General features: G+C 35.2%; 1 long non-coding RNA gene across 3 annotated transcripts in view; it reads left to right on the top strand.

Moving 5' to 3' along the window:
- Nucleotides 1-13,583, top strand: part of LOC148131536 (uncharacterized) — a 79,547-nt gene extending 65,964 nt beyond the window's left edge. For all 3 annotated transcript variants that reach the window (XR_015748391.1, XR_015748392.1, XR_015748393.1), the window contains exon 3: nucleotides 12,746-13,583. This is a non-coding gene — a long non-coding RNA (uncharacterized LOC148131536). The remainder of the gene's footprint in view (nucleotides 1-12,745) is intronic.
- The last annotated feature ends 1,523 nt before the right edge of the window (nucleotides 13,584-15,106 follow it).

The following is a 15,106-nucleotide window of genomic DNA, read 5'->3' as shown; positions in this document are numbered from 1 at the left end:
AGCTTTTAAACTTTCAAGCATTTCCCCATAATTTTCTATGTTTAATGGTTTCTCTTGTGGCTCAGCTTGATGGTTTCAACTCTAAAAAGATTCCCTTCAGATGTAGAAGATGATGAGTCTTGATTTTTCTTCTTCTCAGCCTTGGATATTGGGTCCATAATTACATACCACAGACCAATGGCTTAAATGAAGAAAGATAACAGAAGCTTTCTGATTACCAATTAAATGATATGGTGGTCAAAAGATGAAATACAAACCCTTTAAAATGATTAATAACATGAGATTAGAAGGTTGCCCTGGCAAATCAGAAGTCCAGTTTTCCTCATTTTAAATTATATATATGGAGAAGAGATTGTTATAAAGAATTTATGCTAAAATAGCTATCCAAAAATATTGTTATGGATATTATAAATCATAATCATTTGCTGAAATACTTTTGATCACTTCCCTCCTATTGTTAATCAGTTTGCTATTCATGCTAGTCATTTATGGGTGGATAAGTGAATTACTCTGAAGTTATCTGCATAGTTGAAATTCACAAAATACAAATATTTGTATCTATAATGGGTTAAAAAAAATGCCACAGTCTAATAAAACAGGAATTATAACCTTGACCTTTTTTGGTGACAATTTTTATTCAGTTTCCTAGGAATTATTTTATTTATATTTATTTCCAGAGGGGAATAAAGCGTAGATGCAATTCTTATAGGTATAGATTCTTTAAATTTGTGTAATTAAGAAATGTTCAAGTTTCATGGTAGAAACTTCTTCCCAATGGCCTGTAGTCTCTCTAATTTCCCACATATCAAATACATATGAAGCAAAAATTTGAAATATAATTTCTCCATTTTAAAATAGATTGGGAAATCTGGAGAATAAAGACTGAGAGAAATATAGTTCTTAGCAACAGCAATAGCATTTAGACTTATATACCACTTCACAGTGCTTTACAGCCCCTCTCTAAGCAGTTTATAGAGTCAGCATATTGACCTCAACAACCTGGGCCCTCATTTTATGGAAGAATGGAAGGCGTGTAAAATGTCAATTTTGAGCCAATCAAGATCGATCTTCTGGCAGCCAGCAGAATTAGCATGTAATACTGTACTCTAATCACTGCACCACCACGGCTCTATAGCAGTTATTGTCTTATAGCAATAAAGGAAGTTAGCTAAGAACTATAATCTTAGGGAAAAATTGACATTGTCTTGGAAGGAGATAGAAACAATACTTCTAGGAATTTGAGGAAATACTTTGGCAGAATATTAGTGTAAATGCAATACTGGATTTCCACTCCCTTAGCTAAAAAAAGAAAGTAAATTTCTCCAAATATGGTTCTCCAAACAGATATCATGATGGTTGAGGAGACGTTTACTGTGAAAGGAGAAGATTTACTTGTACATAGATATAAAATAACATCTCATTAGTTCAGAAACTGGTTTCATATATATCATTAGAGGGAAAGGGGAAAAAAAGACAATGTACTAGTAGTGAAGTTGAAGCCAAGTACATGCATATTCTCTCTCTGCATTTTGGATTTAGTTTAAAAACAAACCCTAAAATGACAACAGGTTTCCACCACCAATTGCAGTCTCTTCCACCAGTTACATTTTATTACTTGATCTTTTGTCATGAATATAGATGGAAAGAAAATAATGCTTTTTTAAAAGCAGAAAGAATTATTTTAGAGTTCAATTTCAAGTTTTCACAACCTCATGGAGGAGAGTTTTGGTTCAATAAGACAGAGAAAAGAATTTGGGTTATTACCCAACTCCAGCTGTACAGGAAATATTCAACATATGTTTTATAATTTTTGAAAGGCACATAGAAATTCCTATAACAAATCTTGGGTAACAGTTTTTCATGACTTTTAAAAATATATGTTTTTCCTTTACTCCCATTTTATCATGACAACAATCCTTTGAAGCAGATAAGGCCAAGCAATCGTGCCTGAGACTACTCAGAATAAAAATTTGGATTCTGTGTAGAACATGGGTGTCAAACTTGCTGCGTCACATTGCCGTCATGTGACGTATCACAATGTTTTTTTCCTTTGCGGAGCTGGGATGGGCATGGATTGTGTTGTGGTTTGTTGGCAGTCTGTGAAGACGGCAGCAGAATTGGACATGGGGAAGAACGGGGACCAGTCTGGGAGTCTGGGGAGGACTCAGATGAGGGTCCTGCATCCGATGCAGATGGGGCCAACACCATCTGGGAGTTATGTGCTGAGTCTGGAGCCTCCGCAGTCTGGCAGCAGCGAGGCAGAGGAACAAGGGGAGCCTGTTTCCAGTGTGTGTGTGTGCAGAGCTGCTAGAAGGCAAGAGCAGCTAAGACAAAAGGGGCAACTTGAGAGTAAGCCTTGGGTGTGATTGCTCCTCCCATAAGGTATAAAGGAAATGCAAAGGTAGAGAAACCTTTGCAGGAAGCAAAGTTGTTCGCTCTGTTCAAATTAAACTTTGAACCTCTGGGTGGACTTGATACTTTGGCTGGTTTTTTATATTCTTTTGGCACTTTAGTTGTTGGCAGCAATTCAAAGGAGAGAAAAGTGGATGCTTATCTCAAGGGACTGTTTGGGACTCATTACAGGCTGGGAATGAACATAATTCCCAGCGTTGAAATAAAATGAGAGTTGTTTTAATGAAGTGTGTGCTTAATTACGGTCTCAGGAAGCCTTGGTCACAACAGCCTGCGCATGACATATCTGGCCTGTGGGCCACCAGTTTGACACCCCTGCTGTAGAAGGTTGAACTTGAAGACCCATTTCCAGCTTTGTGATTCTGCCCTGTTTAGATATACATTTTTGTTTTTATGTAATAAAACAGTGAGAAGCTTGTCTTTCCTCTAATCAATTTTATGATGCTAGTGACTCAGTGGTTATTCATAGGTAGAAAGCAACTATCTATACTTAAATAAGTTTTGTATATACATGAAGGTTTCTTTTTGAGCAAAACTCCTAATACAGAAGATTTCAGTTGAAATGAGGAACAGTTGGTATACAAAGAAAACCTCCCCATTATTGACAATTGTGCTATAACTATGTAAACCAACTCCTAAGTGATGTCGCTAGTGTGATTTGTATTACATGTGAAAATGCATCATCTGAATAGAACTTTTATAATGATCCAGTGATTAAAAGGGTAGAAATCATTTGAATTTTTTTCCTCAGATAACTGTAGAAATATTAGATAAATTTTCTTTTGATTGATAAGTAGTTTAGATGTAACCCAAAGAGTAAAATCTCTTGGCTTTATTTTACCTATTATAACAATAACTGTATTATATTTTGAAATAAATTTAATATGGAAGAAAGGAATTATGAAAGTGGAATGTTGCTTCCACGATATTATCTCTGTTTTACATTCCATATTTTTCTTAAAAAAATAAAAAGTTATCAAACTAAATTAGAACTCTGAATGAATTATGGTTAAGATGAAACCACTGGCATGATATTAAGATCTTTAAAAAATCTTATTGTAAAAAAATATGAGAAGAATATAAGGGATTATATCATTTCATTTCAAATTTTCATATCAACTTCATTAGTTTTAAATAAGCTTGGCAAAATAAATTTCAGTGATAGACATTGCAAACAAATAATTTCATCTAAAATTTCTACACATATTATTTCATGAAATATGTCCACACTGATCCAATGTTCGGTGGTTTGTAAACTCAACTGCTTATCAAACTCTTTCAGATATTATGGTACATCAAAATTGCCCATCCAAGCACTAGTTGTATAGAGTGTCCCATTATAAAAATAGCTCTTAGACTGGAACATTTTGGCTCATGTACCTGTTCTTCCATAACTCTGGATGGCCTTTAGATTAATCCACACAGGATGTTTTGAGAAACAGGGCTTGAAAAAAAAAGTTGAGTGGATGTATGGTCTGTGTTGATTTTGAAGGTAGACTTCAATTTGCCAAGCATTTGTGGACAAGCAAAGGATCTTATCACAAAAGATTGAAACAGATGTATGTCCTGGAAAGCTCAGTTTGGCTGTTGTAAGGACTTTCTTGGTTCATCTGTGCATTTGTCCATCCACTGATAATATTCCACTGAGTCTACCAGGGAAGTGAAATGGCAACACACACATGCATATGTGGAAACAACCTGGCTGCTGCAGCATTCTGAGCTTCACTCATGCCAGTGTGTGAACTGTCCTTTCAAATTCTTTGCACATCTCCCTCAGTTTTGCTCAGTTATTCTGAGTCTGTTCTAGCAACATTTTGATGATATACCCCTTCCCACAAGCATTTTTACATTCAAATTATTTTGATAGGATTGCAGGAACAGCCCAAACAAAACAGCTCAATATTCTTGAGTCGGAGTGTCTTTGAAAGAAGAAGAAATTATTTTTTTAAATTGTAATTAATTTCCTGGGTTTTTCGCAAGTCAATCAACAAAGGCCTTCATTGTGAATGAAGATCAGCACTTTCAGAATGGTTCCTTAGATTTTTAAAAACCATGTTCCAGGTGTTTCCTTTTTTTACAGGTAAATCATGTCCAAAAAGAAATAATTTTTTTGGTACAATGCCAAGTTATGACATTCTTGTTCAGTTTCTAGCTTAATAGTCTTTGAGTATCAATAACGAACAGCCTGAAATTTTAGTGGAGGATCACAATATCTTCCACTTCAATCATTGATGAATAAAGCAGTTTTTCTTTTCCTTTTTGGAAGTTAGCATCTTCCTTAGAAATACATTTGCTTTGTGAACGTTGGTCTTTCAAAAGTTGGCAAGAGCTTGGATCTGACCTTCCTGCAAAGAAGAATGGGAAGTTTTGATAAATGATAGTTGACTATTCCTATATTTCATTTTAGTTTAAAAACAAGTGATCACATTTCTTATTATGTGTATTATAATAATAATAATAATAACAACACTTTCTTATTCTGTGTAATAAATATACCTGGGGAAACTGGATGTAACTAAGCTCTTCTGAATAGGCTGTGGATCAATACTTCAGTTTAGAGTTGGATTGTTGTTTTCTAAAGAAGGAAAAGGAATTCTGGAAATAGGGTTTCCACTTCTTTTTTGGGGAATGCCAGTTGGTGTGGAAAGCCACTCCCCCCCAGAAGAATGAAATATTTTAGGAAATATTAAAAAGGCAGAATATTATATTTGCCTAAAGGAGAAATAGAGAAACATGCTCTTGAAGACAGAAAGCATCCCCCAGGTTTTTCTTAATAGCCCTCAGCAGATATTTTGTTCCATTGAGAAAGATTGAGTCAGCCTGTCTACAAAAGAAAAGACCTCCAGCTCCAGGATGATGGGATTAAGACATGACCGTCCAGAACATAATAGGATTAACTCACTAGTAGCAGAGCTCACTACATTTTCCTAAGGACATTGCATCAACCAAACTTCAACCATGCTTGGCTCAGACAAACTCCTAAGATTTGTACATGGCACCATGGGAGTCTGACAATAGCCAATAGAATACATGTTCTTGCATAGGAACAGGAAGCTCAAGTTCAAAGCCCCCACTCTCAACTCCATGTGGTTAGCTGCCCAGAAGCATGTGCTTTGTGGTTCTGCTTCACCATTAAACCATTTTTCCAATCAGCCTCCATGTTTCTAGTATCTTCCTCCCAGCTTGGAATTGAACTAGATGGATATTTCTTCCAACACTAGGGGGAAAAAACCCAGCTATGTAGTTGCAATTGCTACTGATTATGCACCATGCAATTCTATCTTTGCAGGAATAGTATCTTACAATTTGTCCAGACAAAAGGTTCATAATCATGTTTGCTGTAGTCCTTACTTGACTGGCATCATTAAACTTATGATAGCCTTCCTTAATTGCTATTATTATCCCACTTTGCTTAAATGTTGAGTTCACTGTAATTTCAATAGAAGAGAATATTTGTAGTTCAGGGTTGAACTGTGGGGTTCTTGATGTTTTCTGAGCTTGGTGGTTTTCTTGCAGACATTTCATTACCTGACACTGTAACATCACAGTAATTCACTGCACCTCGCTTTAATTAAGTCAAAATGTCTTTGTTTCGGTTTTAGAGAGTATGAAGTTAGAAACTCCATCCCTCCAATTTCTTTTCTATATTTAGTCCAGGTTTGTATAGCTCTTCATTCTTTAATCTTTCTGGAATAAGAGCTGCCCTTGGCATTTTAAGGACTCCATTCCAAAATTATGATAGGCCAGGACAAAAATAAATTTTAATTTTATATATTTTTTTAAATTTTGAACTCAAAATTATTATTCAAAGATCACAAGTTCAAGATCATGTGAAGTGTTAATACCATTTTATAATGCCTTGGTAAGACCACACTTGGAAAACTGCATTCAGTTTGGGTTGTCATAGAGTGAAAAAAGATGTTGAGACTCTAGAAAGAGAGCAGAAAAGAGCAACAAGGATGATTAGGGGACTGGAGGCTAAAACATATAAAGAACGGTTGCTGGACTTGGGTAAGTCTAGTTTACTGAAAAGAAGGGCTAGCAGGTGACAGTGTTCCAATATCTCAAGGGTTGCTATTCTCCAAAGCATATGAAGGCAGGACAAGAAACAATGGATGGAATCTGGATTTCCGGTCTGCAGCACTTCGAGGCAGGCAGGAATCCACGACTGTGCGCGGTTTCTTCCTGCACTCGCTGCCGGAGTGCCCTGAGCCATCTGGCTCCAGGGCTAGCCACCTCCGTAGAAGGTGGCGAAGATAGGGGGGATCTGGCAGGGTCGAGAGATATCGCACCTCTCTTCTCTAGCTGGCTAAACCCTCTTTTCCGAAGGCAGCTGAGCGGCAGTCAGAAATGGCTGCCACATAGAAGCGCTCAGCTGGAAAAAGAAAGTGCAGGAGGAGTCAAGAAGAAGTGAAAGTTTTTTTGCTGACCGGGACAAAGCAACAACGAAAGTACCCTGGAACTTAAAATTTGCGAAAGACACATCGTTTCCAGAGATTTGCAAGCGGCGAATGGAAGTTAAAAGGGAAAGTTTTTCTTTTTTTTCACTCTCCTTCCTAACGTGACAGCGAATGGAAATGCAAGAGAAATCGGAAAAACCCGCATTGGCACTAATAGGTAATTAAATGCTAAAGGGATAAGGATTTCTGAATATTTTAAAAAAATCTTTTTTGCTGTAAGTGGGAAGGGAGAGGAAAAGAATTGGAGCAGGATTTGGAAGTAAGGAGGAGATTGCCTAGAATCTCAAAGAATTATTAAATACTAACAAGACTTCTAAAAGATACATTTTAACTGGAACTTTGTAACTAAATAGTAACCCCAGAAAGAGAAAGTGAAGAAAGAAGAAAGTGCTAAAAGAAACAGCTTATTTGGATTGTTTGGTGACTTTGGGATTTTGGGGAATTATTTTTGACTAAGAACACTTGGGTGGTTGTTTTGGAAAAACTTTTTCTTTCTACAATGGCATCACTTGTGGATGAATTGAAAATTGAATACAAAAAATACAAAGAAGAAGAACAAGAAGGGAAAGACTCTCTTGGCACTCTCTTTCAATTTTTAGAAATGGCGATTTGCACCTATGAGAAACTGACTGCGCAACAAGATGATTGGGACAAAGAAGAAGCCATCTTTGATGAACAAGTAACTTTATTTGGGGAAGAAAAGGAGAAAGAGGAAAAGAAAAAGGGGACTTTACTTGAAAAAACAACCAAAAAGGAGAAAAATAAGGTGAAAAGTGGATACAATGTTGGAAAACAACAGAAAGGGGGAAAGCAGAAGAAGAAAAGGGAGGTGGAGAGACAAGGGGGTAAAAAGGGCAGGGAGAAGAACAAGCAAGGGAGGAAGGAAGGGATGAGACGCCTTAATGGTGGGGAGCAAGATGTAAAGAAACAAGATTCATTTAGAGATAATGGGAAAATTTAATTGAAAAAGGGATTCTGCAAAGGTACATAAGATTTTATTCTTATATTGGTACTTAGAAATATTGTTAGAAAATTGGAAATAACATGTGACCAAAAATGGGATTAAATGTTTAGTGTAACTTAGTGAAATTTTTGTGAAGAAAAAGAAGGCAATGAAATAAATGAGAGAATTGAAGTAGGAGGAAATGGGAACATTTTAATGATACAATGACTTAAATACAATGGTTTAAAATATGTGATGTGGGGGGGAAATAACTATGGAAGGTATAAGTGTTCCCATAAAAGTATGATATTCAATTGAAAAGTGATGTGTAAAATGTTTAAGATATAAATGAATATTAATATTAATGATTAGATTTGTATTGGCATTGATAGTTGTTTTAATTATATTATATACTTATAAATTTTTTCTTTTTATAAAATATAATGTGTAATTTTAGAATGTACTAAACAGAATCCCAATGGAAGTCATGTATTATATTAAGTATTATAAATTTAGGGGAAAGAGTCAAAGGCATCACACTCCAATCAGTGTACAGGAGAAGTTTTGTTTAAAGAGAAAAGAGAAATAGACAGCTGGAAACAGAACAGACAAAGAATAATAAATATTATGATCTGAACTGAGATGAGATAAATAAAATAAAACTAAGAGAGTTAAAAGAGGTGAGAAGCTATATAGAAAATGGAAAATGGTAATAAGATATGAAATGGTATATAAAATGAACATGAATTTGAATTTGTGTCTGTACGAAGAGATGTAACCCGGGATCAAGCAGCTTTCAGAAAAGATGTTTTATGTTTTTATGTTTTATGTTTTGTTTGTTTGTGTATTGTCTTTGAAAATCAATAAAATTTGTTTTAAAATAAAAAAAAAGAAACAATGGATGGAATCTAATCAAGGAGAGAAGCATTTTAAAACTAAGGAGACATTTCCTCACAGTTAGAACAATTAATCAGTAGAACCAGTGGTGGTATGCTACTGGTTCAGACCAGTTCACATGAACCCGTAGGGAAAAAAAAAAGCCGACATCAGCTGAGAGGAGGGAAAAAAAATCATCTGACAATCAGCTGAGAGAAAATAGAAGCGAAAAGCGCAGGATCGGCGCTCCCACCTACCCCTCTGCTTTTCTCTTCTTTATCCTCTCAGCTGATTGGCACTCTACATCTCAGCTGGTATGGAGAAAGCTGCACGCCAGCATTAGGCAAAAATATGCCATGAAGCCACACCCACCAAGCCATGCCCACTGAACCAGTAGTAAAACAAATTGAATCCCACCACTGAATGGAGCAACTTGACTTCACAGATTGTGAATGCTCCAACACTGGAAGAGATTGGACAACCATTTGTCTGAAATGGTATAGGGTTTCTTGCCTGAGAAGGGGGTTGGACTAGAAGACCTCCAAGGTCCCTTCCAAATCTGTTATTCTATTGTACTTATATAGTGTTTTCAAGGGTGGGGGGGAAGTAGTATTTGGCATTTAAGAACTGTCCTTTCTATCCTGACAAGAAGAAAATAGTTGTTCAGCCAATTTTGGACATCCAAATTATTTAGCTGATTCACCTTCAAGTTCATTTGTGAATGTCCCATTGCATTTAATGGAATGTCCTTCTGATTAGATATGTGTCTAACTTTCTGTAACCTGCAGTAAGAAGGAATGGAAAGATACTTATGGCAGTACTGTACATATCTGAATGATTTATAGCAAGTTGTTAAAAGTCAGAAAGACTCCAACTAATCTCTTTCAGATAGTAAATAAAGATTTCACATCTTATTACTGCACAACTCAGATCTAGTTACTCCTTAATTGCATGACCTCTAATCCATTGGGTGGTGACCATCCACTTTCTCTCTTCTGCCACTTTCTCTCATTTAGTGACTAGCTTGCACGTCATGGAAAAACATCATGTATTTTTAATAGCAAGAGGTTCACTTTCGCCTGATGTGTGAAACTAATCATGCTGATCATTGGTAAACTATGATCTATGACTCAGTGTGATATGTGAACAAGGAGTTCTGGCTTGTTTAACAAGCTAAAACAAAACATTTGTGAAATGTGAAAGACCAACTATTCTTTCTCTGTCACAAGACACATGACTATTCACTCAAGCGTGTCTTATACTAAAACATATTACAGAATATGTTTTGCAGGGGAAAGGAACTAAATGAATGAATTGTATTTAAATTCATATTAATAGAATAACTGATAGAACTATCTAGTTATGGATTTTTCATTACATAACATAGATTAGAAGAGTAAGTCAAAATTATGTAAAGTTTTCTTTTATATATTGGGTTAGAATTTGAATCAGTTTCTGAATAAGTATAAACCGGAGCATTAAATTAGTATTGAAGTATTAAACTAATTACATTCTTTCTAAAAAATTCCATGCACCTAAACTTTCCTTTCATAAGATTTCTGAAAAATGTGATTTTTTTTTGTAGATTTAAGTTTGAAATCAGCAGGTGCTTCTATCAAGTATCCCTTTCAAAGTAAATCAAGTATTTAGTTACTTGAACTAATATATTTATTTATTTATTTATTTATTTGATTTGCCAATTGTTTAGAAGATAATAAGTATAAGTGTGTCTAAGGTTAAAGTTTTTGGGGTTTGGGGAAGAAACTACAGAGTCGGGTAGAGTATTCCAGACATTGACCACTCTATATGCAGAATAGAATAGAATAGAATAGAATAGAATAGAATAGAATAGAATAGAATAGAATAGAATAGAATAGAATAGAATTCTTTATTGACCAACTGTGATCTAATTATATGCAGAACTGTTGTGATATGGCCATAGTTACCAACCTAGTATGGTAACATCTGTCTTCACATTTCCCTTCCTCATTCAGTACCTGAAAAGATCAAAGGTTTCTCTTTAGGCTTGTTGAGAAATAGAATGAGCTTTCTGAAAGTTAATTAGGACACAGGAGTCCCCTATTCCACTACCAGCTTAATTCTCATGAAAATTCATGGATGTTATATGGTTGATTTTAGCCTTTCCATTGAAGTTAGATGAACAAATAAAGATTATGGGGTGGGCGCATGCAAAACTCATTTATCCAAAAGCTTTCTGAATCAAGACTTCAATTACACCATGATTTCTTTTCTTCTAGTTGTTTTTGAAAATCAGGGGAACTTTAACAAGTATGCATCATTTCAAAACTTCATTAACTGTCTATGTATATGTTGATTTGATTTCAGGAATGCACTTCTATATTAATTCATAATTTTCTCAAGTATGGCTAAATAAAACCAAACATGTCTTCATGTACATAGGAAGAACCTTGTTGTATTAGACCAAAGATTCCATTGGAATCTGGATCATTGTCTGCTTAATTTGTTCCAACTTGCTACAACCTTACATTCTCCAGATGTGCTTTGCTATAACTCCTGGAATTCACAACCAGTATTCTGGAGGATAAATCCCAATACATCAGAAGAGCACTAGATTTTATTAGGAAGTTCTAAATTAAAAGTCCCTCCCAGAATTGGCTTTCCTATGCTTATAAAGTTTTCAGATACTTTTCGTAATTTAAAGTAAATGATAAATTTGCTTTCCATACAGAGCCTAATAATTTCTGACACCATCTAGGCCAATGGCTATCGTACTTCACTCTGTCAAGTGTGAATGGTAACCAAAGATTATTACAGATTGAATTAGGGTTTGGATTAGTGTGGGTTGTGGTCCCCTTGTATACTGCTCTCATTTTTAAATTATCATTTTCCCCCAATTTTTTGATGATTTTTATATTTTATAGCTGCATTTCATAAGATGCTCAGAATTGTAGCAGCTGTACATTATATCCATCCACTCAACCACCCATCCATTCATCCATCCATCTATCCATCCACCCATCCATCCATTTGACTACCCATCCTTCCTGTTTTTCTTTTGGGCACATAAATACCCACCTCCCCAATTACCAGTCCTTATTCAATTTAATGAATAAGACTTTGATTTTCATAATTTATTTATTTTTTAAAAAAAGAATGACTTTCTATGGAATTCTCATGGTTTGAATGGGATGTTCTTGCACTTTTCACAATGCAAGTTGGTTGTCCCAACTTGCATTGTACAAGGAAGCCTGTAATGGCCTATATGTGACATCTTGGTGTCTGAAAAAGTATCAAGAGATTGAGCTTTTTCAGTAGTAGTTTGGCTATAATTGCTATGAAGGAATCCTGACTTTGCATTACTATTGATGAAGTTATCCTTTCTCTGGAAAAATTCAGAGAAAGCATCCACTTGAGTTCTTTATCCAGAAATTGGAATGGAGATTTTCAAAAGTTCATTTCAGACCTGTACTAGTTCTGCAGCAGGTCACAACTTAACAACTACAGAAATTAATTCTGACTAAGACATTAATTTGAGGGAATTAAATAGCCCTACTGGCTAAACAGCATAATAAAACAAGGGATATGGTTTCATCCCCACCTACACAGCAGAATATAGGAAGACAGAATAAATCTTTGCTGTTTTCCCCCTCAGTAATAGTTCAGTTTGGAATTTGAGCTCTGTTTCAAATTAGTTATGAGCAAAAGGAAGATAACCATCTAATTTATTTGAAGGTCTTGACAGGATATTCAATCATCTTATTGGAACCTGTATAATTCAAAATTATATAAGTTTATCTTAAATCATGTGGCTATTAATTTAAATTCAGAAAATAAATTCAGCTGATTCATCAGGACTGGAATACTGGGAAGAGAGGAAGAAGGATCATTTTGAAAAAAGAAACAATAACCATGATTTGCTATGCTCCTTCCTCCCTGGAGGTATCTCAAGGAACTATTGCTAGGAAATGGAAGGTACCATCAGTAAATCTTCAACCAATCATGAATGAAGGCTAAGTTTACTTGATCTAAGTAAGATCTAATTAAAGAGATTCTTCAAATTTGTGTTTTGCAGGTGAACTTTATAGTTTATATGAAAGAATATCGAAAGACTGGAAGAAGTATGAATTATTTGCATTTCCTTTCCTTATGGACAAGATGAATTTACCATGAGATAACTAGTGCTTGGATTTTTTAAAAAAATTATAATCTTGTTTGCATAATATTAACAAAAGCATTGAACAGCAACACCAGATCTTAACAAAATAGATACTTAAAACTCATAATAGGAAAACAGAATTGTGATATGGTGATTCTTATTATTTATCTGCTTATGCAATACAAATTTATATGCTACCAGCAGCCATTTAAAAAACTTCTAGATATATACGCTTACTTTAAAATTAGTTCTATGACTGGGCAAGTTTCACTTCACCATTAGGCTTAATAAATTGCTTAGAACATTGTTGATGCTACAGTAATCATTTGACTCTGAACAGGGCTTTCAATTATCACTGTGCATTATCATCATATAGATATAGAGATAGATAGATAGATAGATAGATAGATAGATAGATAGATAGATATAGATAGATAGATAGATAGATGATAGACAGATAGATGGTACTGCTTCATAAAATGTAGAAATTTGTTCAAGACTTACTAAGTTTCTCCTTCTTATAAAGATAAAGCCATGACAATCTGTTGTAGTGTTGACACACAGACTAATGCATAGATGTTGTACATCATCAAGCTATTTAGGGTAAACACTGAGGGGATATTCTATACCATTATGCTTCAGGCCATCCGTGACTATTCTTCAGAAACATTCACAGGTCTATATAAGTGAAGTGATTATTATTTTAAACAATTAAAGGTGTTCTACATAATTTTAAACCCTTGGATTAAAAAAAAAGTGGCATTTGATCCTAACATTGTTATTATGATGATGCAATAGTAAAATAATAAGCCCAAGAAATATGCTTATTTTTTTTCATTCTCCCTGTCTTCTCCCCACTCTTTTTATTTCAAGTTGAATATACTCTGCTGAAATTTCCATGCACACACACACACACACCACACACACATATATGAAAGAAAAGAACACATATATATCTTCTGCTCTCTATATGGCAGGGCTTTGAAGTTCATGCTATTACCATAGGATGAGTGAATGCTTTTCTTGTTTGTCTTCTTTATCTCATTGCAATATAGCCATTGTAACATCTGCTAGGTCTTGTCTGAATAAACCCATGGATCAGGGTTTCCCAACCATGGCAACTTTAAGATGTGGCTAAGGAATTCTAGGAATTGAAATCCATGCATTTTAAAGGTACTAAGGTTGAGAAACCCTGCTATAGATAGATTATATCATAAAGGGGTCTTTGGGATTTAATTGAGATTTAGGCGTAAGAGGTGATGCAGATTTCTGGAGAGATGAGTAAACAAGTTGGGACATACAGAGAAATCACTGACAAACCAGACATAATGTAAGCACGATATTTTAACTTCTGTAAGTACCGTTGTGTCAGCTTTGGAAGCCATATTAGCACCAGAAGCTTCCACACTGCCACATTTTTGAGCCTGGGAAAATGGGAGGGGGGAATTTCTTGGAGTGTATGTGGTTAGACATAATAGCATTCTTCCTTTAAGTCAAGGTCATGTTATTTCTGCACCTACCGGAGGAGTGGTTGAGGAGATGTCTCAAGTTGGGATGGATGGTGATTGGGGCATATGATGCAATGAGGGGTGCAGGGGGTCAATTTGTACATTTTTACTTATTGGAGGGAAACCTGGAACTTTCAGATTTGGGATGTCCCAGTTTACTACTTTAACAAAAGGAACCTTTGAGAAGATGTCTGTCTCAGAGATATTGATTGGAGTTGAGGTTTTCTGGAACTCTGACACGTAGAGATATTTTCATCCCCTTTGAAAGATATTTCCAAAGCATTTTGTTTTCTCATTGAATGGAAGTTGACTACTTGAAAAAATGCAGATGAAATTTACTGCAAGATCCAAAAATAGCCTTATAGCCTTAGCATTAGTTTTTCCCCTATTATGTTGTATATCAGGCAGCAAAGAATATTCAGTATTTTTGATTTTGGGCAAATACATCAGCTTCTTTCCATGTGATGTTTAAAGTCTTTAAGCTGTCTATGAATATTCTTCACCATATATTTTGAAACCTCTTGGTTTTTTGGCATTAAGGGAGATCTATCTCACTGCCATCTTGGGAATTCAATTATTTTCCATATGGAATATATGACCTGCAGGCTGGAGTCTTCTACATGCAACTATGTTATGTAATTTGCAAGAGAAATTCTTCTGGAAAACTTCTTCATTAGTAACAATACTAACTGTATTGTACTGTAACAATACTGGTCAAAGTAATCTTATAGCCCTTTCAGAAAATCTCCTCTGTTTTTTTGCCAGAATA

This window comes from Notechis scutatus, chromosome 3, assembly GCF_049901735.1.
Source record: "Notechis scutatus isolate UNSWTSFEM ecotype Mainland chromosome 3, rNotScu1.2, whole genome shotgun sequence".
Taxonomy (NCBI): Eukaryota; Metazoa; Chordata; class Lepidosauria; order Squamata; family Elapidae; genus Notechis; species Notechis scutatus.
This window is presented reverse-complemented; position numbering and strand designations above follow the sequence as displayed.